Source organism: Hyperolius riggenbachi, chromosome 3 (genome assembly GCF_040937935.1).
Source record: "Hyperolius riggenbachi isolate aHypRig1 chromosome 3, aHypRig1.pri, whole genome shotgun sequence".
In the NCBI taxonomy this organism is placed as follows: Eukaryota; Metazoa; Chordata; class Amphibia; order Anura; family Hyperoliidae; genus Hyperolius; species Hyperolius riggenbachi.
This window is the reverse complement of record NC_090648.1, coordinates 128,667,456-128,694,855: the sequence shown is the minus strand read 5'-3', so window position 1 is coordinate 128,694,855 and position 27,400 is coordinate 128,667,456. Positions and strand designations below refer to the sequence as shown.

The following is a 27,400-nucleotide window of genomic DNA, read 5'->3' as shown; positions in this document are numbered from 1 at the left end:
CAATTGCCCCCTTTGCCTCTGGGTGCGGAGCCAAAAACAGCCAGATTTCTTTGCTGGATAAACTGCTTCCATTAGCACAATTTTGAACCCACGAACCCAAAAGCTCACAAACTTGGTCATTGAGTAGTGACTGTGTGTCCAGGTTACAGAAAGTGGGTGGAGTTAAAAACAGATTTTTCTGGGAAATTGTAAACTGCAGCCCTTCTTCACTGTTAATGGCAGGGCTCTCAAACTCAAACACGAAGTGGGTGGAGCCTAAAAATGCCAATCAAAAATCACATGTCACTTTTCAAGGAGAATATTAAAATTGCTGCCATTCTTGCACTAATGGCACAAGCCTCAAACCTGGTACAGTTGGCCATTGGGTCACTAGGGTTCAAATTCAGAAAAGGGGACAGAGGCAGAGCCACAAACAGTGAATCAGATTTGTTTCATTTCATGGGAAAATACAAATTATTGATGCCAAGGACCCCAGAGCTCACAAACTTGGTCACTGAGTAGTGACTTTGTGTCTAGGTTACAAAAAGTGGGCGGAGCCAAAAACAAATTCCACTGGGAAAGTGTAAACTGCAGCCCTTCTTACACTGTTTATGGCAGGGTTCCCAAACTTTGCCCAGATGGTCACTGAGTGACTGAGATTAATATTCAGGGAAGTGGGTGGGGCTTATAATAGCCAATCAAAATTCACCTGTTGATTTTTAAGTGGAATATTTAAATTGCGGCCATTTTTACACTGTTAATAGCAGATGCCTCAAACCTGCTACAGTTGGTCATTGGGTGACTGGGGTTCATATTCTATGGGAATATACAAATTATTGATGCCAAGGAGCCCAAAGCTCACAAACTTGGTCATTAAAGGTTTGTGCGTTAGGGTTAGAAAGTGGGAAGTGGGCGGAGCCAACACCAGTCAAATACATACCCGGGCAACGCCGGGTCATCAGTGGGTGGAGACAAATAAAAATTTCACTGGGAAAATGTAAACTGCAGCCATTCTTACACTGTTAATGGCATGGTTTTTAAACTCTGCACAGTTGGTCACTGGGTGACTGGGATTAATATTCACAAAAGTGGGTGGAGCCTATAAAAGTAGGCTCCACCTATTGCTTTTCAAGGGGAATATTTAATTGCTACCATTCTTGAACTGTTAATGGCACAGGCCTCAAACCTGGTACAGTTGGTTATTGGGTGACTGGGGTTCAAATTCAGAAAAGGGTGGAGCCACTAACAGCCAATCAGATTTTTTCATTTCAATGCAAATTATTGATACCAAAGACCGCAAAGCTCACAAACTTGGTCATTGAGTAATTGTGTGTTAGGGTTAGAAAAAGTATGCAGAGCCAACACCAGCCAAACACATACCCGGGCAGCGCCGGGCAATCAGCTAGTATATATATATATACAGTGGCTTGGCCCCCTTGAAGTTTTCCACATTTTGTCACATTACTGACACAGACATGAATCAATTTTATTGGAATTCCACATGAAAGACCAATACAAAGTGGTGTACACGTGAGAAGTGGAACGAAAATCATACATGATTCCAAACATTTTTTACAAATAAATTACTGCAAAGTGGGGTGTGCATAATTATTAGGCCCCCTCAGTCAATACTTTGTACAACCACCTTTTGCTGCAATTACAGCTGCCAGTCTTTTAGGGTATGTCTCTACCAGCTTTGCACATCTAGAGACTGAAATCCTTGCAACAGCTCCAGCTCAGTCAGATTAGATGGACAGCGTTTGTGAACAGCAGTTTTCAGATCTTGCCACATATTCTCGATTGGATTTAGATATAGACTTTGGCTGGGCTATTCTACCACATGGATATGTTTTGTTTTAAACCATTCCATTGTTGCCCTGGCTTTATGTTTAGGGTCATTGCCCTGCTGGAAGGTGAACCTCCACCCCAGTCTCAAGTATTTTGCACTCTCCAAGAGGTTTTCTTCCAAGATTGCCCTGTATTTGGCTCCATACCTCTTCCCATCAAATCTGACCAGCTTCCCTGTCCCTGCTAAAGAGAAGCACCCCCAGAGCATGAAGCTGCCACCACCATATTTGACAGTGGGGATTAAGTGTTCAGAGTGATGTGCAGTGTTAGTTTTCCACCACACATAGCGTTTTGCATTTTGGCCAAAAAGTTCCATTTTGGTCTCATCCGACCAGAGCACCTTCTTCCACATGTTTGCTGTGTCCCCCACTTGGCTTTTGGCAAACTGCAACCGGGACTTCTTATGCTTTTCTGTTAACAATGGCTTTCTTCTTGTCACTCTTCCATAAAGGCCAACTTTGTGCAGTGCACGACTAATAGTTGTCCTATGGACAGATTCCCCCACCTGAGCTGTAGATCTCTGCAGCTCGTCTAGAGTCACCATGGGCCTCTTGACTGCATTTCTGATCAGTGCTCTCCTTGTTCGGCCTGTGAGTTTAGGTGGACGGCCTTGTCTTGGTAGGTTTACAGTTGTGCCATACTCCTTCCATTTCTGAATGATCGCTTGAACAGTGCTCCGTGGGATGTTCAAGGCTTTGGAAATCTTTTTGTAGCCTAAGCCTGCTTTAAATTTCTCAATAACTTTATCCCTGACCTGTCTGGTGTGTTCTTTGGACTTCATGGTGTTGTTGCTTCCAATTTTCTCTTAGACAACCTCTGAGGCCCTCACAGAGCAGCTGTATTTGTACTGACATTAGATTACACACAGGTGCACTCTATTTAGTCATAAGCACTCATCAGGCAATGTCTATGGGTAACTGACTGCACTCAGACCAAAGGGGGCTGAATAATTACGCACACCCCACTTTGAAGTTATTGATTTGTAAAAAAAATGTTTGGAATCATGTATGATTTTCGTTCCACTTCTCACATGTACACCACTTTGTCTTTCATGTGAAATTTCAATAAAATTGATTAATGTTTGAGGCAGTAATATGACAAAATGTGGAAAACTTCAAGGGGGCCGAATACTTTTGCAAGCCACTGTATATATATATATATATATATATATATATATATATATGTATATATATATATATATATATATATATATATATATATATATAGGTCAAAGAACTCCTTTTATGCTTGAGGTGATATTTACTAATGAGCTCAAATGCTGATATTTGTTTAGTATTATTTTTGCAAAAATAAGTACAATTTTCTTTTTGACAAGCGGAAATATGGCAGTTATTGCTGTTTGGTCAAAAATATGGCAATTGTTTTTTAAATTGGCTATTTGGGAGAACAGGGACGGCCTTAGGTTTCACAGCGCCCTGAGCGAAACCTAATTTTTGTGCCCCCCTTCAACATACAGTACACACACACACACACACACACACACACACACACACACACACACACACACACACACCTTTTTGACGTTGTGATACATCACACCAAATGCTCAGATCTCCGTGACACGTCACATATGTATAATAGAAAAAATACTATTAATAACCACGAATGGATGGAAAGAGTTCATTATCCTGAATTCACTTAAAGCGGAATATAACCCTGCATTTCAACTTTGCTCTAAAACATTATTTACAGTATATTATATGCAACCAGCATTTTTTTTTTTTACTAGACCAGCATTGGAAGGGTTACACAGGGCTTTAAAGTTCCTTTAGATTTCTGCAGACATCCGAAGCTGAGAAGAGATACATTTTGTTTACAGAAATGTATCTAAGTGTTGAATGACTCATCTCTCTGACTGAGAAGGAGCTTGGAGGACTGCCAAAGAGTGTGTAACTGTTTATCAATAAATACATAGAATGTAACAATCTGAACTTCTGCATATCTCTCCACGGAACTTGAAACGTCTGTGTTTAACCCTTCCAATGCTGGTCTAGTAAAAAAAAATGCTTTTTGCATATAATATGCTGTAAATAATATTTTAGAGCAAAGTTGAAATGCAGGGTTATATTCCGCTTTAAGAAGGAAGGCAACCTAAGAGGCACCCCAGGGCCCCCAACCCTCCAAACACCTTAATCTCTAGTTATCTGGTTTCAGTCACTGCCATGTGCCCCCTTTTCTTATTTTTCTCTGCTTTAATACAACAGTGGAATGATAACTGAGCGAGTTGTGCGCCCCCCTCCTACACTGCTCCCTGAGGCTGGAGCCTCTATCACCTCTGCCTCGGCCCGGCGCTGGTTAGTCCCCCCCCCCCCCCCATTTATAATGATAGCACAGCACCGACAATATTTACCACGCTTTATAGCCGCAGTGCGCCCCCCAAAAAAAACACCCTCAGATTCAGTATAGGTAAGTGGCCAGGTATTGGTTCCCCCAGTATAATATCTCATGTGTAGGTGCCCTCAATATAGGTTGCCAAGCATAGGTGCCCCCAGTATAGGGAGTCAGTTGAAGGTCTCCATCCCCCCCATAGGTAGCCAGGCGTAGTTGCCTCCAGTATAGGTAGCCAGGTGTTGATGCCCTAAGTAAAAGTTGCCAGCTATAGGTGCCCCCAGTATAGGCAACCAGCTATAGGCGCCCCCTTGGAAGCCGGCGCCCTGAGCGACCGTTCCGGTCGCTCAGGTCAAAGGCCGGCTATGTGGGAGAAAATGCTAAAAAATTGGCATATTTTCATGGGAAAAAATAAAAATGAAAATGGCATTTTTGATGTGAAAATGAATTTGGTGAAAATTCGCAAGCAACGCTGGTGATATTCCAGGGTCAACATCATATTGTCCTGAAAGAAAATCCCAAACGTTAAAGCAGCTACATTGACTAAACAGTTCTGCTGTAATTTCCATGGGATAAAGGCAAACATTGCCTTGAATCATGATGTTTCTCTGCCTGCTAGCAGAGCAATCACTCCTTCAGAACTAGCATTCCTCTACAGACTGTTGGGAGGAGATCTGAATGGTCACCTGATCTCTCAGCACAAGGATATAAACCAAGCCTGAGCACTAATCCAGTGCTAGTTCATCGTACCAGTGTTCTGGCCATCCTAGCCTGAGTTATCGGCCCTTGTTACTTGTGTCCTGATTACCCTGTATTCTTGTCCCTTGTTGCTTTCCTGCGTATGACCTACTGCTTATCTCTTGATGATTCTTTGCCAAAGCAACTACATTGTATGGTTGATCTCTTGGCTGATTACTTGCTTGTATGACTAACGGTTTGCCTGTTCCTTGTGTCCTGCGAATTGCCTTGTGTATATATTTGTAATTATCTCTTGTATACATTAACCAGGTTCCAGGGTCTGTGTGCGCACTTTTGTATATACACTGGGTAGCTCTGCATTACTCCTTATGCAGGGAGATCTAATTGTATATACTCCGCATGCAAGTATATGCCTTCTGAATACACTAGTTGCCTGCAGGATTATTATTTTGTGTTCATACCTGGATATTGTTGCATTTATTTCTATTGCTGAGTAAGAGGTTAATGTACATTGCTGGTTACCTTTATTTATTTATGTTACTTGCCTTTGTAAATAAACTCCCATTATTCATTTATTCCTGTTCCTTGGTATTTCAGTTATTTCCTGAACAGTGACATATCCATTCAGTTGCAGGTCTCATGTATTGCTCATGAAGCGCTTGTGAAGTGCAATGCACGATTCTTATACAACCATTACAGATAATTTACAGAGCCTTGGCTTTCAATAGAAAATTATTTCTTTTGTAATGCAAAGAATGTCAATTACACATCATTTATATTGAGAAATTCATATTGATAAAATACTGTACAAAACACACATACATGCTGTTGCACGAGTCTAATTAAAGGGATACTTAAGGCTGAAAAAAAAAGTGACTTTTACTCACCCGAGGCTCCCCTCAGCCTCCTGCAGCTGAACGGAGCCCTCGCCGTGTCCCTCCGATACACCTGGACTCGCCGGCGGCCACTTCCGGTTTGGCCATCACCGGCCGACACGCTGGGAACGCGGCTGATTATCCACGTCCCGGGCCGCAATAGCGCCCTCTATAATGCTATTGCGGCCGGGAACGTGGATAATGGTGATTGCTTTTAATGGTAAATTACACCGTTTGAAAACTAAGATCTGAAAAATGTTTTTTTTTTCAGTAGAAATTACTAATTTTGATGCATATTGATAGAAAAAAATAGTGGAGAGAAAAATTAGAGATGAGCTCTGAAATCTGCAGAAAGCAAATGGTGTGCAGTCCGTTTAAGTGTTTCCAAGTAGTTCCTGTCCATGGGAAGGCAGCTATTGGGGATATGTTGGGAAGAGGGCAGCAAAAGGTACCCTTTCACATGTTTCGGGATAAAAGGTTCGGCAATACTCGCACACTCATAACGCGCGTCGGCAAAGTGGTAGCTGCAGGACCAGCAACGCACATCTGCGTCGCCAGCTGCAGGCTAATTAATCAGGAAACAGCCGCTTGCGCGAGCGGCTGCTTCCTGTCAATTCATGGCGGGGGGCTCCGTGAATAGCCTGCGGGCTGCCGATCGCAGCTCGCAGGCTAAATGTAAACACAAGCGGAAATAATCCGCTTTGTTTACATTTGTACAATGCTGCTAACAGTAGCAGTGTTGTACTAGATCAGCGATCCCCGGCCAATCAGCGGCCGGGGATCGCTGTCTGTCACATGACAGGCAGGAGCCTGTTAGAGGCTGCGCAGGACAGATCCGTTCCTGTGCAGCCTCCGATCTCCGGGACAGGGAGGGAGGAGAGGGAGAGGGGGAATCCTGCGGTGGAGGGGGCTTTGAGGTGCCCCCCCCGCCAGCCACACGCAGGCAGGAACGATCAGACCCCCCCAGCACATCATCCCCCTAGTGGGGAAAAAAGGGGGGCGATCTGGTCGCTCTGCCTGGTATTTGATCTGTGCTGGGGGCTGTAGAGCCCACCCAGCACAGATCAGCGAAATCAGCGCTGGTCCTTAAGGGGGGGTAAAGGCTGAGTACTGAAGTGGTTAATATTGGATTGGCATAGGCCATCACCACGCAGGCAAATAAGTAAAGGTGCCTATTTCCAGACCCTGATTTTTTTCACACAAACCGTTAAAGAGAAAATAAAAAAATGGTCACATCGTTTAAAAAAAGATTTGTATTGTAAAATATGCACACCCACTTTTTAAATAAATGCGGTATTATGTTTTCAGGAGTGAATCCTTGCTAATGGCTACAGAAATCCAAGCCTTTACCTTATTTATGCTTCAACCAAGAGTAGCTACCTCAATACCCACACTCATCACATTCTGACAACAAACAATGGAACCCTAGACACCTGAAGTAAGACATTTATTTCCTTTTAAACTAGGCGAATTGCCTGGCTTTCCTGCTGAATGTCTGCCTCTAATATTTTCAGTCACAGACCTGGAACAAGCATGCAGACCAGTTCCTCTAACTCAGGTCTGACTGGTTTAGCCGAATTCTGGTTTCCCACTGTGCTGTTCATAGCTGCCATCACTGTTGTTAAAAAAAAAAAAAATAACACATTAGTCCACTTGTGTGTGTGTGTTTATAGTTACACAAAGTGTACGTTTCTAAAAGTAGTCTGTCCATTATTTCTCTATAGAACCACGTGTCAGCACACAACTACTTTGTATACCTTCTGCTAAAAATAAAATCAAAAGCAACTCACTGCATTCAGTGGTCATATGTGTGCAGCTTATTCAGTTGTAAGAGGGGACTGTCATTTCTTGATGTGTCACCGGTCACAACCACCATTGTGTTGGCACTGCAAAACAAGCAAATAAACAATTAAAGTGTACCAGGGACGATTAAACTTAAAAGCTTTATACATACCTGGGGCTTCCTCCAGCCCCATCCACACGATTGCTCCCATGCCGCCATCCTCAGTCTTCTCCCTCTTCGGTACCGGGTCCCGTAACTTCAGCATTCGCGTCCAGTTTGATGCATGCACAGAGTGCGCTCCCTCCATCTCTCTCTGGTGGAGAACAGTACTGCACCTGCGGCGCTCCAATGCCGCCATCCTCAGTCTTCTCCCTCTTCGGTACCGGGTCCCGTAACTTCAGCATTCGCGTCCAGTTTGATGCATGCACAGAGTGCGCTCCCTCCATCTCTCTCTGGTGGAGAACAGTACTGCACCTGCGGCGCTCCAATGCCGCCATCCTCAGTCTTCTCCCTCTTCGGTACCGGGTCCCGTAACTTCAGCATTCGCGTCCAGTTTGATGCATGCACAGAGTGCGCTCCCTCCATCTCTCTCTGGTGGAGAACAGTACTGCACCTGCGGCGCTCCAATGCCGCCATCCTCAGTCTTCTCCCTCTTTGGTACCAGGTCCCGTAACTTCAGCATTCGCAACCAGTTTGATGCATGCACAGTGCGATTCTACGCCAGACAGAGGGAGCGCACTGCGCTTGGGTAGACTGACCATGGCTGGCCGAAGTTAAGGGACCCGGTACCGAAGAGGGGGAAGGCTGAGGACGGCGGTGCATAGGATATATAGTGACATCACACACATACCCCGTGCTATACACCAGCATCATGTGAGGCGCAAATGGAAGAGGAAGAACCGGAAGACTTATGGGGCCTGCGCGGTGGGCGACACATGACAGGTAATGTATAAATGCACACACAGGGGGTACATTTATACACTGGGGACCAGCGCGGGGGGTTTTATTGTGTTTGTCCCTCGTCCAGATATCACTCACCATTACCGCCATGCCCAATCAACCATGATGGCCCAACATCTTGCAGCATGTCCTATCGATACATGTGACCAATTTCAGCCTGAAACTGGTTGCATTGTTGGGGCATGCTCTTGGCAGCACCAATTTCCATCCAGTTCGATAATAATTATCAAATCGGATAGTAAATCGGCCAAGTCAAGAGATGTATTGGCACCTTACTGTTACTATTCTGGAAAGAGAACTGGGACTTGGGCTGCTGCTGGAACATTGAGAGAATGCTGACTTACTATGCAGAAGCAGGAAGGAGTTAAATTGTTAACCTAGCGCCACACAGAGCTACCCAGCGCTATTCGTGATTATTATTTAATGTTCTTGTATGAAAAACAGAATGCTGTGTGATTTTCCTGGAAGAATTCTCAGGTGTGAAGAGAGTGGGAGCTTGTTTATTTGTATCTGGTTGTATACGGCTGTACAGAATAATAAACCTTATTGTTCACACTTTATTCAAACTCACAAGAAAGAAACAAAACAGAATGCAGATGTTTCCTTTTCTTTTTACGCGGGAGGCAGAGGCTGGGAATTCCTTTACATTTCTACCTGCCAAGGACTTCAATCATTCTGCTGTTTGATTACTGAATAGATTGCAAGCTCTTTGGGGGAAGGTACTTCTACAGCAATAACCATAGCCAAAAAAGCTACTAGCGATAGGTAGTAGAAAAATAAGTAGAATGAAATCTACACTTTCTTTTTCCTACATAACTGTAAAAATAATTCCAATATTTGTATCTCGCTTTTCTCCTGGCGGACTCAAAGCGCCAGAGCTGCAGCCACTAGAGCGCGCTCAATAGCAGTGTTAGGGAGTCTCACCCAAGAACTCCTTACTGAATAGGTACTGGCTTACTGAAAAGGAAGAGCTGAGATTTGAACACAGATCTCCTATGTCAGAGACGGAGCCCTTAAAGTGTAACTGTCGGGCATAAAATCAAAAATCAATTCTTTATTTTTATCTGGTAAAGAAGTAATAAGGATGCTAATCAGGCAATCCAAAAGGTAAAATCTCTATCACTTTTCTTGTTTATAAATGATCATTCCCCAGTTTACCTGACGCTTATTTGGTACGTTGCCGCAAAAATAAAGTTGCAGGGCATGCTGGGTTGTCTTTTTTTGCTTCTGTACATTAAAGAGAATCTGTATTGTTAAAATCGCACAAAAGTAAACATACCAGTGCGTTAGGGGACATCTCCTATTACCCTCTGTCACAATTTCACCGCTCCCCGCCGCATTAAAAGTAGTCAAAAACTGTTTTAAAAAGTTTGTTTATAAACAAACAAAATGGCCACCAAAACAGGAAGTAGGTTGATGTACAGTATGTCCACACATAGAAAATACATCCATACACAAGCAGGCTGTGTACAGCCTTACTTCTGAATCTCAAGAGATCACTTGTGTGTGTTTACCTTCTGTCCCCAGCTTCTCTCATGCACTGAACATTACAGGCTTCCTGCAGACAGCTCTGCCTATGTGGTTAATTCCTTAGTATGTGACAGACCAGCTCCTTTCACAGCCTCCAGAGGAGGATTTTTATCCAGCTCTCTTTTATCACTGATAAGATAGCAGAGAAGAAGCTGCTGGCTTATGTAAATAAAACACACACTGGAGTGTGCATAGAGGAACAGTTCAACACTGAAGAACTTGGCAGCCTTCCAGACACAGGCCGACAAGTCTGACAGGGGAAAGATACATTGATTTATTACAGAGATGGTTATAGTAAAAAGAGCTGCAGCAAGCCAGATCACATTAGAATAGGTTTAGGAACTTGTAGGAAGGTAGAAAAAACGTTGTAATTTTTGTTACAGAGTCACTTTAAGTCTGAGGGGAAATAAAGAAGCAAAAAAGACAACCTAGCATGCCCTGCAACTTCCTTTGTGCGGCAACGTACAAAATAAGAGTCAGGTAAACTGGGGAATGATCATTTATCAACAAGAAAAGTAATAGAGATTTTAACTTTTGGATTGCCTGGTTAGCATCCTTATTACTTGTTTCCCATATAAAAATAAAGAATTGATTTTTCATTTTATGACCGACAGTTACACTTTAAAGCAACCTGAATTCAGAACTTCAATGCAATAATACAAAAGACACAAAGTCAACACCAAACGCTTTGTAGGACTTTAGTATGATGTTTGCAACTCCCATGGTGTGCACTCATTAAGCATAAAGTTGAATCAGCAACGAGAAGAGTAGACGAGGCACCAATCGCTATGCTCAGGAATAATTTATTGAACAACCATCACCAGCATAGACAAATACAAGCTTTCTCAGAGACCGTTAACCACTCATGAATAACGGTCTCTGAGGAAGCAGAAGTACCGCAAAACAGCTGTTAGGCGTCACCCTATACTGCTTGTCTATGCTGGTGATGGTTATTCAATAAATTACTCCTGAGCATAGTGGATGGTGCCTCATCTACTCTTTTTGTTGCTGATTGAATTCAGAACTTCCTCTCTGCTCTAAAAGATACAACCGCATAAAAACCTTTAAAGAAAAACATTTCTTTGTTACAGCTGATACAAATCCTGCAATAAATCTGCAGTGTGTCTACTTCCTGTTATTATGGAAGCAGACATAGGGTTCACATCCTGTGTTTACAAATTAGTTGCTCTGCCGAGACAGCCAGCTGACACAGTTCAGAGATCAAATTACAGTTGTGATTAGTCATGGGTGATGGGAAATTAGACAGGCTAAACTCACTAAATATATACAGGGTGCATTTCTCTGTTTTCCTGTGCAAGAGGTCAGGTCCACTTTAACACTACCCAGCTACCAACTATAGAAGAGAGATTTTCTGATTTAGAATCAAGACAAAGGCTAACGGTCCCATAGTGGCTTGCACATGAACAAGACTTTCAGTGAACAAAGTAATTATATAAAATCACATTTTTACCAGAACATCAATCAATACACATCTTGACTTAACGAGCTAAAAGGGGCTGTCTGTTATGTTACTCCATAGCAAAACTTTCATCTGGCCACTTGTCAAAGAACCTTTCATCCTTTATATAAACAAAGGTATTGGATTTATAGATGCAACCCTTTGAACCTGTATCTGATAAGGTCTCTCTCTTTCTCTCTCTCTGTATGTATATATATATTTGGGGACACTTTGGCGCAGTTGGTGAGCTTAAGCGCGTTAAAGCGTAACCAAGAGCCCCTGTCACTGTTTTCCTGTTGTGTGCTGCAGCACCTCTGTAATTATATATTTCTTATGGGAGTTTGGGGACCTCCTGTGCTGCGTGCATACAATGCATAGAATTGCATAAAAATTTGGTTTGTGCTGCTTACCCCTTGGTATTTATTTATAATTTTCCCCTGTAAGCCTGCATAACCACGCCCATCTCTAGCACAGTTAAGTATATAAATGAGTGCATTGCACATGTTCAGAGAGTTCATTTGGTAGCTAGTGAAAGGTGAGGTGTTTTTAATTTCCTTTTTTCCCATTTAGTTGACTCTTGGGTTTTTGGTTTAGTTCCCACTAGACTGCTTATAAAAACTGTCATTTTGCATTGTAGAGTAGGACTCACCAGATTGGGGACACTTTGGCGCAGTTGGTGAGCTTAAGCGCGTTAAAGCGTAACCAAGAGCCCCTGTCACTGTTTTCCTGTTGTGTGCTGCAGCCCCTCTGTAAATATATATATATATATATATATATACCGGTATATATATATATATATATATATATATATATATATATATTTTATTGGAATTCCACGTGAAAGACCAATACAAAGTGGTGTACACGTGAGAAGTGGAACGAAAATCATACAGGATTCCAAACATTTTTTTAACATCAATAACTGCAAAGAGGGGTGTGCGTAATTATCCAGCCCCCTGAGTCAATACTTTGTAGAACCACCTTTTGCAGCAATTACAGCTGCCAGTCTTTTAGGGTATGTCCCTACCAGCTTTGTACATCTAGAGACTGAAATCTTTGCCCACTCTTCTTTGCAGAACAGCTCCAACTCAGTCAGATTAGATGGACAGTGTTTGTGAACAGCAGTTTTCAGGTCTTGCCACAGATTCTCGTTTGAATGTAGATCTGGACTTTGACTGGGCCATTCTAACACATGGATATGTTTTGTTTTAAACCATACCATTGTTGCCCTGGCTTTATGTTTAGGGTCGTTGTCCTGCTGGAAGGTGAACCTCCGCCCCAGTCTCAAGTCTTTTGCAGACTCCAAGAGGTTTTCTTCCAAGATTGCCCTGTATTTGGCTCCATCCATCTTCCCATCAACTCTGACCAGCTTCCCTGCCCCTGCTGAAGAGAAGCACCCCCAGAGCATAATGCTGTCACCACCATTTTGGACAGTAGGGATGGTGTGTTCAGAGTGATGTGCAGTGTTAGTTTTCCGCCACACATAGCGTTTTGCATTTTGGCCAAAACAAACAAACAACAAACAAACACAGAACATTTATATCGCACTTTTCTCCTGGCGGACTCAAAGCGCCAGAGCTGCAGCCACAAAGACGCGCTCTATAGGCAGTAGTAGTGTTAGGGAGTCTTGCCCAAGGTCTCCTACTGAATAGGTGCTGGTTTACTGAACAGGCAGAGCCGAGATTCAAACCCTGGTCTTCGTGTCAGAGGCAGAGCCCTTAACCATTACACTATCCAGCCACTAAAAGTTCCATTTTGGTCTCATCTGACCAGAGCACCTTCTTCCATATGTTTGCTGCGTCCCCCACTTGGCTTGTGGCAAACTGCAAACTGGACTTCTTATGCTTTTCTGTTAACAATGGCTTTCTTCTTGCCACTCTTCCATAAAGGCCAACTTTGTGAAGTGCACAACTTATAGTTGTCCTATGGACAGATTCCCCCACCTGAGCTGTAGATCTCTGCAGCTCGTCCAGAGTTACCATGGGCCTCTTGACTGCATTTCTGATCAGCGCTCTCCTTGTTCGGCCTGTGTGTTTAGGTGGATGGCCTTGTCTTAGTAGGTTTACAGTTGTGCCATACTCCTTCCATTTCTGAATGATCACTTGAACAGTGCTCCGTGGGATGTTCAAGGCTTTGGAAATATTTTTGTAGCCTAAGCTTGCTTTAAATTTCTCAATAACTTTATCCCTGACCTGTCTGGTGTGTTCTTTGTACTTCATGGTGTTTGTGCTCCCAATATTCTCTTAGACAACCTCTGAGGCCGTCACAGAGCAGCTGTATTTGTACTGACAATAGATTACACACAAGTGCACTCTATTTAGTCATTAGCACTCATCAGGCAATGTCTATGGGCAACTGACTGCACTCAGACCAAAGGGGGCTGAATAATTACGCACACACCACTTTGCAGTTATTTATTTTTAAAAAATGTTTGGAATCATGTATTATTTTCGTTCCACTTCTCACATGTACACCACTCTGTATTGGTCTTTCACGTGGAATTCCAATCAAATTGATTCATGTTTGTGGCAGTAATATGACAAAATGTGGAAAACTTCAAGGGGGCCGAATACTTTTGCAAGCCACTGTATATATATATATATATATATATATATATATATATATATATATATATACACACTAGCTGATGGTCCACCGTTGCCCGGGAATGTCTCAATGACCAAGTTTGTTAGCTTTGCGGTCTTTGGCATCAATAATTTGCATTGAAATGAAACAATCTGATTGGCTGTTTGTGGCTCCACCCCCTTTTCTGAATTTGAACCCCAGTCACCCAATGACCAACTGTACCAGGTTTGAAGCTTGTGCCATTAACAGTGGAAGAATGGCAGCAATTAAATATTCCTCTTAAATATAAATAGGTGCATTTTGATTGGCTTTTGTAGGCTCCACCACCTTTTCTGAATATTAATCCCAGTCACCTAGTGACCAACTGTGCAAAGTTTGAGAACCCTGCCATTAACAGTGAAAGAATGGCTGCAGTTTACATTTTCCCAGTGAAATTTGTATTTTTCTCCGCCCACTTTTTGGTTATGGGGATAAAAAGTATCCTATATGTTATTCCAGGTAATGTACTATGTGAGTGCCAAATTTCATTCAAATCCGTTAAGCCATTGTTGCAGGATTGAGTAACAAACATCCATACATAAACTTTTACATTTATAATACAGTATTAGTAATATATATATATAATATATATATATATATATATATATATATATATATAAATATATATATATATATATATATATATACATAAACAGTATATACACAAGGTAAGTCAAAGAACGTTTATATCGCACTTTTCTCCTGGCGCCAGCACCAGCCACTAGGATTGTGCTCTATAGGCAGCAGCAGTGTTAGAGAGTCTCGTCCAAGGTCTCCTCACTAAATAGGTGCAGACTTATTGCACAAGAAGAGCTGAGATTTGAACCGTGGTCTCCCCTTAACAAGTACACTATACAGACACACACACACATGCCGTAAATGTCCTCCAGATTGGTAGCAATTTTGCAGTTTTGGGTGCAATAACAAATGCATTATTTTTTGCATGCTTTTGGCATTATAGCAACATGATGTGTTTATTTGGATTGATGTAGTCATGATGAGGATTTGTGACACTTTAAATAAATTTGCATTATCAGAATCAGAATCAATTAATTTCACCAAGTACAACGGGGGTTGTACCCGGAATTGGTTTTGGCACTACAGGGTCGGTGGTGGTACAGTAACCATACAATATCGTGAGGTGGTACAGTAGCAGGCAGTATGGTACATTAAGCAGTAGAGTATAAGTACAATAATTCGGGGTCGGCCATCGCTGGAATCCAAATCAGAGATAAGCAGGGTGCAGATTATACTGCCTAGTATACACCATTCAAATTTCTTTTTCTTTTAGATTTTCTGTAATTAGATTATTTTCTGTGGAGACTGGTCGTTATCTCTGGTGCATTGTCTTCTGGTTATCTCCCACTGAGTAGAACAATGCCTAATTGCTAGGCAGATAGATGGTTAGATAGATAATTTCCAACATGTTGGAAATTACCTATCTGGCAGGTAAATCTTTCAGAAAACCTTATGCTGGGCATACACGGTGAGTTTCTGCGCCGGAAATCGAGCCACTGGCTCGATGCCAGCATCCCCGCGGGCGTCCGGATCGATTCCCGCTCTTCCCCACGGGCACTTCTTATCTTTTGCGTGTTTTCTTCCATTGTCCGCCCGCGGGGATAGAGCGCGGAATCGATCTGGCGCGGTGATCGGACACGTCGGAAATTATCAATCGAGCCATCAGCGGCTCGATTGATAGGAAAAAACTCACTGTGTATGCCCAGCATAACCGAAAATTGTATGGTGTGTACTAGGCATAACATTGCAGGTATAGCCACGCCGATAGCTGGCACTACGCAGCTCCATGCATGTGCAAAAGTGACCTGCTTTGCTGTACAAAAGGAGGTGGCAAGATACAATAGTGCACCTTTGCATTTCAAACACTCATCCATAGAATCTAGTATTTTAACAGTTGTATTTTTAGAAGGTGACCCTCCCCCCCTATTTTTTCACCGTCTCCCCCCCCCCCTCCACACACACACACACACACACAGGCCCCCAAAAATACATTCAAAAACAAAATAAATGTAAAGACCCAAGTGGTAAGCTCTACAAGTGCAGGACTTTTCTCCCCAAGGGCCCCTGGAAAGTTTTGTGAAAATTGCTTGGGGGCTGAAGTGGTTAAGTAGATTATTTATTAAAACAGTCATGACAATGTTTATTGAGCTGGAGATTGCCTGCTTGTAGCCTTTATTAATGACTGCCTGGACCAAATAACATAAGTAATGTACTTTTTGTGTTTTTAATGAAAACCAAATGCAATTACTTTTTTAATTATATTGCCTTTAACTCTAAATTGCATATTATTTATTTTATTTATCTGCACTAGTTGTTGCCTTTTTGTTTGAATTTAAATGCCTCCTTAATATACCGCTGGTTATTTTAATTTTAAAGACTATTTATGTCATTTCGCATCACAGAAGAACTTGCAAGTGACAATGTTCCCATCTAGTCGTCTTGCAGGAAATTTACAGAAATCCAGGCTGGGGATGTGTAATAAGCCGTGTGAAAAGGAACAGGTGAGTCATGAAATAACCTCTGTGACACCAGCAGCTTCAAGGTCATTCAATTCTTTTGTGCGTTTGTCGTACTTTTCTGTAGTGGCACTTCACACATCTCGAGAAATCGTAGCTACTGCTTTCAGAGAGAAGCCTCAGCCCTGCAGAGTGCTGAAAAGTACCCACAAAAACACTACAAAGGACACTGGCTTTTTAGAGACCTAATTGACACTGTCCATTAAACTGGTATGATGACCTTTACATGGGTTGATTTTTCTTTCTAATAATTTTTTAAATGATCAATATTGTAGAACAATTGCATGAAAAAGGCATTTACTTTACCATTTCATTAACTGGGTTTGACATTTTTCCAACTCAACCATATTTCTACAGTATTAGAAATCTATTTTAAGTACAAAGAAAGAAAAAATGAATCACAGTATCAGTGGATCATTATCTCAAACTGAACCTTCTTTACAGTGGCCAGGGGCGTAACTAGAGGGGAGCAGCACCTGTGATCACAGGGGGACCCAAAGCTGTGGGGACCCAAACTACTAACCTTCCCTTCCTCCTATACAGGGGACTATACTTCAGATCAGGTGTTTTTGTGGCTACACTTGTTATGGGTGAGAAGATCATGATGGCCACACTTGTTTTATGACCCTTGTGAGATGGGCCCCAACGCCATAGAGGGCAAGGGCACCAAGGGGAAGCAAAGAAAGGGGTGTGAAAATTGGGGGGCCCCATTGAAGTTTCACTGGGGGCCCCCATAATTTGTAATTACGCCACTGACAGTTCTATTTGTTTTCTATAGGTTGTAACCCAGAAGAAACGGTTTCCTGCTCTACAAAACAGGTTGGAGTCCCCAAGCTCATTGTGCCAGAGCAGGATTCCTATTTCCTACCAATGTTCACATGTTCCTTCCACTTCCATCAGGTGCAAGTCAATGTACAGTGGCTTGCAAAAGTATTCGGCCCCCTTGAAGTTTTCCACATTCTGTCACATTACTGCCACAAACATGAATCAATTTTATTGGAATTCCACGTGAAAGACCAACACAAAGTGGTGTACATGTGAGAAGTGGAACGAAAATCATACATGATTCCAAACATTTTTTACAAGTCAATAACTGCAAATTGGGGTGTGCATAATTATTCAGCCCCCTTTGGTCTGAGTGCAGTAAGTTGCCCATAGACATTGCCTGATGAGTGCTAATGACTAAATAGAGTGCACCTGTGTGTAATCTAATATCAGTACAAATACAGCTGCTCTGTGGCGGCCTCAGAGGTTGTCTAAGAGAATATTGGGAGCAACAACACCATGAAGTCCAAAGAACACACCAGACAGGTCAAGGATAAAGTTATTGAGAAATTTAAAGCAGGCTTAGGCTACAATAAGATTTCCAAAGCCTTGAACATCCCACGGAGCACTGTTCAAGCGACCATTCAGAAATGGAAGGAGTATGGCACAACTGTACACCTACCAAGACAAGGCCATCCACCTAAACTCACAGGCCGAACAAGGAGAGCGCTGATCAGAAATGCAGTCAAGAGGCCCATGGTGACTCTGGACAAGCCGCAGAGATCTACAGGTCAGGTGGGAGACTCTGTTCATAGGACAACTATTAGTCATGCACTGTACAAAGTTGGCCTTTATGGAAGAGTGACAAGAAGAAAGCCATTGTTAACAGAAAAGAAGTCCCGGGTTGCAGTTTGCCAAAAGCCATGTGGGGGACACAGCAAACATGTGGAAGAAGGTGCTCTGGTCGGATGAGACCAAAATGGAACTATTTGGCCAAAATGCAAAACGCTATGTGTGGCAGAAAACTAACACTGCACATTATTCAGAACACACCATCTAACTGTCAAATATGGTGATGGCTGCATCATGCTCTGGGGGTGCTTCTCTTCAGCAGGGACAGGGAAGCTGGTCAAAGTTGATGGGAAGATGGATGGAGCCAAATACAGGGCAATCTTGGAAGAAAACCTCTTGGAGTCTGCAAAAGACTTGAGACTGGGGCGGAGGTTCACCTTCCAGCAGGACAACGACCCTAAACATAAAGCCAGGGCAACAATGGAATGGTTTAAAACAAAACATATCCATGTGTTAGAATGGCCCAGTCAAAGTCCAGATCTAAATCCAATCGAGAAGCTGTGGCAAAATCTGAAAACTGCTGTTCACAAACACTGTCCATCTAATCTGACTGAGCTGGAGCTGTTTTGCAAAGAAGAATGGGCAAGGATTTCAGTCTCTAGATGTGAAAAGCTGGTAGAGACATACCCTAAAAGACTGGCAGCTGTAATTGCAGCAAAAGGTGGTTCTACAAAGTATTGACTCAAGGGGCTGAATAATTACGCACACCCCTCTTTGCAGTTATTGATTTGTAAAAAATGTTTGGAATCATGTATGATTTTTGTTCCACTTCTCACGTGTACACCACTTTCTATTGGTCTTTCACGTGGAATTCCAATAAATTTGATTCATGTTTGTGGCAGTAATATGACAAAATGTGGAAAACTTCAAGGGGGCCGAATACTTTTGCAAGCCACTGTATACAGTGAATGCACTGCTCAGTGAATTCATTTGCTTAATGTAGGCCTTAAGTCACTAATAAAAATATAGTCATACCTCTCAACTTTTTGAGATGAGAAAGAGGGATACTTAAGCCACGCCCCTGTCACACCCCTGATCACTCCCCCGTCACAACCATAGTCATGCATACCATAAAGATTTCATAAGAAAAATATGTTGTTTTATAATTCAAGCCACACTGGTCCTTTCTATCCTGGCTCATTATCCTTCATAGTAACATTCTAAAATTAGTAATATATCAATTTAAAGGATGGGAATAAAGTTTAGAGTCATTCAAACACATTTTTTAGTGGAGAAATGTTTATATTTACATAGAAAGAGGGACAAAGTCCTGAAAGAGGGACAAATGAGGAGGAAAGAGGGACAGAGGAACAGGGCTCCCAAAGAGGGACAATTGGTCCCCGAGTTGGGAGCTATGGATATTTACATCTTTAGTGGGAAGCCTCTGGGAAGTCCAGAGGTTTTCCTTGTCTTCATATAGAATTTGGATATGATGAACACTGCTACACCTGACCCCACTAAAGTCCACAACAGTGCCAGACCTGACCAGCAAGTCCAAATTGCACAAAGGAAGGAAGACGGTCCGCACGTGTCTGTAGACTATCACCTTTATTCATGGATGTGTCCAAGACATCAATGGCAAGCATTATAAGCTAGCCTCCTTCCTTCATATAGAATACAGTTCTAGCGCTGTTCCTAGATGATTGATTTCTGTGAAAATATTTGCATGAACATTTGCATGTGAGTATGCAAAGGGTTAATTGACTTTGCTTTTTTTGTTGGTCACGCCCCCTTTAGCACCTCCCTTATAACTTATTTAAATGTCTGAACTGGAGGCAATGGGCCTTTATCTATGTGTTTTTTTTTCTAGCAATTTACAAATAAGCCCCGGTTCACACTGGCAGAAAAAAACAGTCCATTGGCGGACCCCAACGGAACTGATCATAACAGATGTAATGTGAACCTGTGGATCCGTTCTCATTGGCCTGTTAGAACGGATCCGCTCCACCCAATCCTCTGAACGGACTGCAAATTTGGTTCTGCAGCAAATTTTCTGGACTGCTGAGCCCAGCGGAACAGAAGCAGAAGATGAAGCATTGCATTGGGGGCAATAAAAACGAAAAGTTTCTTCACACTAGTGAAGAAATGGACCATTCTAGCCAGCAAAATCCACTTTGGTGATGGGGGTCAAGGAGGGGGGGGGGGGATATAACGACACGGAATGGAAGCAGCTGTACGGCAACAGAGTGAAAATGGATGCAATTGACCGGTAAATTATAATCTGATCTGTTTTCATGGATCCGTGTGCCACTTAAGTGCCAGTGTGAAGTGGGCCTATAGTCTTCAATACCGATAGGTGTCAACATTATTATGTAATTTTTTATTGTTGTTGTTGTTGTTGTTGTAAGCATACCTCTTGCGATATACCAGTATATCTTCTTTTTTCTATACTTTTATTTTGTTAGTTAACTAGTGTGAGTGTCAGTTTTAGAAGGGTGATTCCACCGACACTATAAATATAGACATATTGTTTATTCACACTGTGAGCTCTCTTAAGCAATTTGTTTGCGTTTATATGCCATAGAAATGCATGGCTTCCCTGCGTACAAGAGCCCTTGGCTGGCTAATCAAGATCAAGTTCTGTGCACTTATTTCCTGCAAACTCATCAGGAAGTATAATGAGAAAAACTTTAAGTTAAATGAGAGTGTAAAACAGGATTGCTGTGCATCAGGCAAAGGATAAAATGTAAAATGTATCACTACACATCTATATACTGTATATGGAAGAAATTTGCATCCCTGAGAGTTGCAGAAGTTTGAGCGCCACTATAGGCACCATACAAATTTACAGAAGGAAATTTAGCATCCGCCAGGGTCACAATAAACTATATATGTATGGGGGCTTATAGCGGCACCCAATATTTTGCAGACTTCTATAAACAATATTTAGCGTTCTCTTTTTTTTGGGTGAGATTGCAGTGGGGGGGCCGATTAAGGTTAGGCGTCCGTGGGGGAGGTTTTAAGGTTAGGCGCAGGGAGGTGGTTTTAAGGTTAGGGAGTGGGGGGTTTGGCATCAGCAGGGGGGGGGATTGGTTAGGGTTAGGCATCAGGGGTGGTGGTTAGGGTTAAGCATTGGCGGTGGGGGGTGGATAGGGTTAGGCATCAGCAGGGGGCTTGGTTAGGTTAGGCATCGGGGGAGTTTTGTGGTTAGGGTGAGGCGGCATAGATAGAGAGCAGTTTTTGTGTGGGAATAGGGCTAGATTTAGCTGTAGTAAAATATCGGTATCATTTACCAATATTTTACTATCGTAATTTGCTCTTCATAATAGTAGAATATTAGTAAATTTACTAATAATCTACTACTAACTGATATTTTGCATGCCCAAATTTCCGGGCACCCTTTTTTGCATGTACACATATGTATATACAGTGCTGCCCATAATTATTCATACCCCTGACTAGTTTTGACTTAAAGTTACTTTTATTCAACCAGCAAGTAATTTTTTAATGGGAAATGGCATAGGTGTCTCCCAAAAGATAATAAAACAATGTACTCTTGCATTATTGTGGGGAAAAAAACATTTCTTAGCTCTTATTTACATTTGAGCAAAAAGTGTCCAGTCCAAAATTATTCATACACATCACAAATAGAGATGGCCTGAACCTCTGATTTTCGGTTCACGAACCAGGTTTTGTTTTGTTGTTGCAGCCGTAGTGCAGCCAGAAAAATTAGGCAGGCCTGTACACACACCAGAAAAATTATGATAGCCGCCTGGAGTACTGGACCCTGTTGGTGGTGGCGGAGAAGGCAGTCAACCGGCCTGCAGGCAGAGATGCTGTGTGGGGAGCGACTTAGTCTTGGGGCAGGCAGTCACATGGCGTACAGGCAGAGATGCTGTGTGTGGGGACTGACTTAGTCTTTGGGCAGGCCTGAGCGTGCTTTGCAGACCAGGCATCCGTGGTCAGATGGACCCTTGACCCAATGCTGTGTGCCAGAGATGTCACCACTTGCCTTTTTACATCACGGTACAGTTTAGGTATCGCCTTTTTTTGAGAAAAAATTGCGGCCTGGTATCTTCCACTGCGGTGTGTGGCTTTGCTTTTGTGTGCTGCTTTTCCTCAGGTGGTCATCCCATTGCAGTTTGTGGTTTGTATTCATGTGACTGCGTAAGGTAGTTGTCCCTACGCGGGTCTTGGTCTTTCCACGGCTCAATTTTCGGTGGCAGAGAATACAGATGGCATTGCTCTCATCTGAGGCATGTCCACAAAAAAATGTCCACACCGCTGAGCCCTGGAGTGATGGCACTTTGGTGGTGGAGGCCGACTGAGTGTTAAGTTGGGTGCCAGAACCAGAGCAGGAGGAGGAAGATATGTCACACTTGCGTGCGGAAGCTGAGAAAGATGAGGTGTTCTGTGTTAAATATTCAACTACGTCCTGACAATATTGGGGGTTGATGGCACGTGCCTTCTTCTGAACACTGTACTTTGGTTGAGGGCCGCACGAAATCACGACAGCGCGACCTCGAACAGATCTGCCAGGTGGCCTGCCTCTGCCTTTTATTTTGTCTATATTGGGGGGGAAGATGTGAAAGGTATGCACTGACTTGACTAATACAATGTGCAGTCAACAGGTGCAGTTAACAGATATGCACAGAGTGGTATATCACACTGCGTGCACTGACGTAGGTAGGTGGGTGCACTAAACACAACAGGTAGGTATATGCAGCGATGAAGTGGGTGAACTGAACACAACAGGTAGGTATATGCAGTGATGGGTATTACAATGTGCACCTGTCACACACAGACAGGTAGCGGACAGGCACAGTGACACTGCGTGCGCTCAACTCACGTAGGTAGGTGGGTGCACTGTGAAGAACAGGTAGGTAGGTATATACAGTAATGGGTATTACAATGTGCACCTGTCACACACAGACAGGTAGCGGACAGGCACAGTGACACTGCGTGCGCTCAGCTCACGTAGGTAGGTGGGTGCACTGTGAACAACAGGTAGGTAGGTATATGCAGTAATGGGTATTACAATGTGCACCTGTCACACACAGACAGGTAGCGGACAGGCACAGTGACACTGCGTGCGCTCAGCTCACATAGGTAGGCGGGTGCACTGTGAACAACAGGTAGGTATGTATATGCAGTAATGGGTATTATAATGTGCACCTGTCCCACACACAGGTAGTCACTGCATGTGCTGGGCCTGGCAGTGGCACACACAGTATGAATTATCAAGACTGTCTTTGCAACACAAGAGTCAGTGGGACACACAGAAAAAAAATAGATCACAAGAACAAGATTAGCTCTCAAAAGAGCTGTTGTGGGGTGCTATTTTAGCAATAAGAATCAGCAAGGAGCAAGCTAACAAGCCTACAAGAGCCTAACTAATCTTTCCCTATGAGAGTCTGCAGCAGCAGCAGCTATCCCTTCTCTATTTACTGCAGGCACACAAGTGAGTATAATGGCCGGCGGTGCCTGCCTTTTATAAGGGGGGGAGTGGCTCCAGGAGGGAGTGTAGCCTGATTGGCTACAATGTGCCTGCTGACTGTGATGTAGAGGGTCAAAGTTGAGCCTAATGGTGCATTATGGGGGCGAACCGATCTTCCGGGAAAGTTCACGGTTCTCCGCGAAAGCCCTCACTGGAAGTTTGCTGGGAACTGTTCGCCAGCGAACCGTTCGGGCCATCTCTAATCACAAACTGTCACAGTCTGTGGGAAAATCCAAAGTTCTATACCATTCCAAATAGTCCAAGCTGTTCTAAAGCATCCTAATTACCCTGATTATAGTGATTAGTGAGAGAGGCGAAAAAGAATCCAAGTATCACCACCAATGCCATCCTGGTGAATCTGGACCCTGCTGGTGGCAATGTCTCAAGGCAGACAATTCAACAGATACTGCACACTGCTGGGTTCTATGGATGCAGACCACGGAGGATGCCACTCCTCCAGATAAGGCACACAAATGCTCACTTGGCCTTTGCAAATGCTCATGTCAACAAATAAGAACTCTCCTGCTCTTCTGTGTTATGGTCAGATGAAACAAAAATTGAATTGTTTGGTCACAATGATGTTTCCTTCATTTGGCGTAAAAAAGGAGAAGCTTTTAACCCAAAGAACACCATCCCTCACTGTCAAAAATGGTGGTGGGAACCCAATGCTTTGGAGGAGTTTTTCAGCCAATGGACCAGGGAACCTAATCACAGTATACGGCACCATGAAAAAAAAAGCAACACATGCGGATTCTCAACAACAACATCAGGCAGTCTGCAGAGAAACTTGGCATGGGCACCAGTGGACATTTCAGCATGACAATGACCCAAAACACCCAGCAAAAGTGGTGAAGAAATGGTTAGCAGACAACAACATTAACATTTTGGAGTGGCCCAGTCAGAGTCCTGACTTGAATCCAATTGAAAATCTGTGGAGGGAGTGAAAGATCAGGGTGATGGCAAGAAGACCCTCTAACCTGAAAGATTTGGAGCTCATTGCTAAAGATGAATGGGCAAAAATACCTGTAGAGACATGCAAAAAGCTGGTCTGCAATTATAGAAAGTATTTGATTGCTGTAATAGCTAATGAAGGCTTTTCTATTGATTATTGAGAAGGGTATCAATAATTTTGGACTGGAACTTTTTACTCAAATATAAATAAAAGCTGAGAAATGTTTTTCCCCACAATAATGCCTCTTCTACATCATCTTATTATCTTTTGGGAGACACCGATGTCATTTCCCGTTAAAAAAAAATTGCCTGGGGTATGAATAATTATGGGCAGCACTGTATGTATTACCTCTTAACAAAATGGCGGAATTATTTCTTTATGTAATATTTTGTTATTTTGCTATGTAGGGTTATAATAATTTTATTATTTCCTGTCTATTTTTGCTACCTCTAAGTGTAGTTAATATAACCTCTAATCGCAACCTTTCAGGCCTCCCATAGTGTTGTCTAGTCAATGCCTTATAGAACTTGCTTTAAAGTAACAGTCAATTTAATTTCCTGTATCAGCCTTGTCTTCATTAGGTTTAATTGGGTTTTTAGTTCAACTTCAAAGACCAGGAATACTTTAGAGTATGAGCTCAATAAGGGATAACAAAATAGGTTCATTATAAAAAATAACGTATTATTTTATACCTCCAACAATGTTCATTGCTGTGTAATTTATTGGCTATTTATAAATAAAACAATAATATGGTGAGATGAAAGGTAGTCATAAAATTAAAGTCAATCTTCTGGACCAAAAATACATTGATAATGTAGTGCAGGATGTGTATAGAGAAAAAAAAAAAAAAAACAATGCTAACGCTATAGAACAGACTGAGGGTCTCACCTAGATCAGGCAAACTATTCAACCAACCAACCACACACAGACAGACCAGAAGGCCCTTAGCTGGCTGCAATAATCCCTGCCTCTAATCATCGTTAAATAGCACAGGTATTTGGCACATTATTGCAAAGCCTGTTTAAGCCGTGGTGGTGGTGGTGGTGGTGGTGGTGGTAGGTGGGGTAACTGCTCCTGCAGTATTTGGAAAGAGTAGGGTTTAAGCGTAAGGTTTACCAAAAACAGTGCAGCAAATAAGAGACATAAAACAAATACTACATACTTTGTCATATAAGACAGCTGACATACATGTATGTTTTTAGCTGTTACATACTGCAGCATGGTGCAGTTGCAAGTGCCCTTTAAAGTGTACCTAAGATAAAATAAAGAGAAGCATACCTACCTGTGGGCTCCCTCACCGTCCTCCTGGGCCATTCAGTTGTCCCACAGTCATGGAACCACGATCAAGATTGCGCATGGCTGGGAACGCCCATGCACAGTGGAGTGTGGGTAATTCCTCTGAGCTGACTCTGGGACAACGGAAAAGCACAAGAGGATGGTGTGAAAGCTCATGGCCTACAGGGGGCTGGAGGAATATGACATGAGGACTATCCATAAACAGTGAGCAGACATGGAATCCAATGACGAATACACTTTATTCTGTTCCATACATCAGATAACTTCCATCGATACAGGAGCATACAGCTTTCACCTAGCTGTCTCACACCGAACTGACTCTCTCTCTCACTCTACCAAACAGTATATCAAGCTTAAAGAGAAACTCCGACCAAGAATTGAACTTTATCCCAATCAGTAGCTGATACCCCCTTTTACATGAGAAATCTATTCCTTTTCACAAACAGACCATCAGGGGGCGCTGTATGACTGATATTGTGGTGAAACCCCTCCCACAAGAAACAAGAAAAGTACGTACTTTTGGCAGTTTCCTGTCTGTGAATCTTGTTGCATTGTGGGAAGTAGCTGTTTACAGCTTTTTCCAACTGCCAAAAAGCATGCAGCAGCTTCTTCACCTGCCAACAGTAAAAATGTCACCATGTAATAAATGTCAGAATGTCAATCAGGGATTTAAAAGATTTTACAATGGGCAAACACTGACTAAATCATTTATACATAATTATTGTAAAAATGAAGCACTTTTTTATTACATTATTTTCACTGGAATTCCTCTTTAACAAACAGACATCAAATGTTAGCAGATGATAAGAGCAAGGCCAGTCTGCTAACAAACAATAGAACAATGGCAAACGCCCCACCTGACTCTAGTAAAGGGGCCCATACACTCAGCCGATTTTCTGGCCGGCCGACCGATCGATCAAAACCGATCGATCGATTGCAAATCGGTTGGCCAATCGACCGATCGACGGCCGATTTCGATCGATTTCGAAAATCTAGGTCGATCTGATGAGACTGCTTATCATTTTGCATTGGCCCTAATGGAAGTCTGATGGCAAAAAAATGCCATCAGATCGAATTTCAATAGATTTCAAACTGAAATCTAATGGAATTCTATCCTGGTAAAAAATGTTCTAAAAACACATCAGATAGATCATCAGATGCATTTCTTATCTATCTGCTGCTAATCTGACGAGTGTATGGGCACCTTTACTTACAATCAATGCAGAGACATAAGGTGGCCATACACTCGTCAGATTAGCAGCAGATTGATTTCTTGGGGTCTATTAAAAATGGCGCCAGATACCGTTTTTAAAAAATGGCGCCCCATAGAAATGCATTATTCAACGATAATTTTCGTTTTATAGTGTTAAAAAATGGCGCCGCCGGCCAAAACGTTATTTATCGTTTTTATGCTAATTTTTTTTATCGTTTAAGAGTAGCCCTAACTAATCCGCCGC

At 42.6% G+C, this 27,400-nt stretch overlaps 1 long non-coding RNA gene across 1 annotated transcript; it reads right to left on the bottom strand.

Moving 5' to 3' along the window:
• Window positions 1–7,180: 7,180 nt before the first annotated feature.
• Window positions 7,181–26,531, bottom strand: LOC137561144 (uncharacterized). Its single transcript, XR_011029881.1, has 3 exons — window positions 26,461–26,531; window positions 7,541–7,636; window positions 7,181–7,365 (listed from the first exon to the last, which is right to left on the bottom strand). It is a non-coding gene; the product is annotated as an uncharacterized lncRNA (long non-coding RNA).
• Window positions 26,532–27,400: the final 869 nt, after the last annotated feature.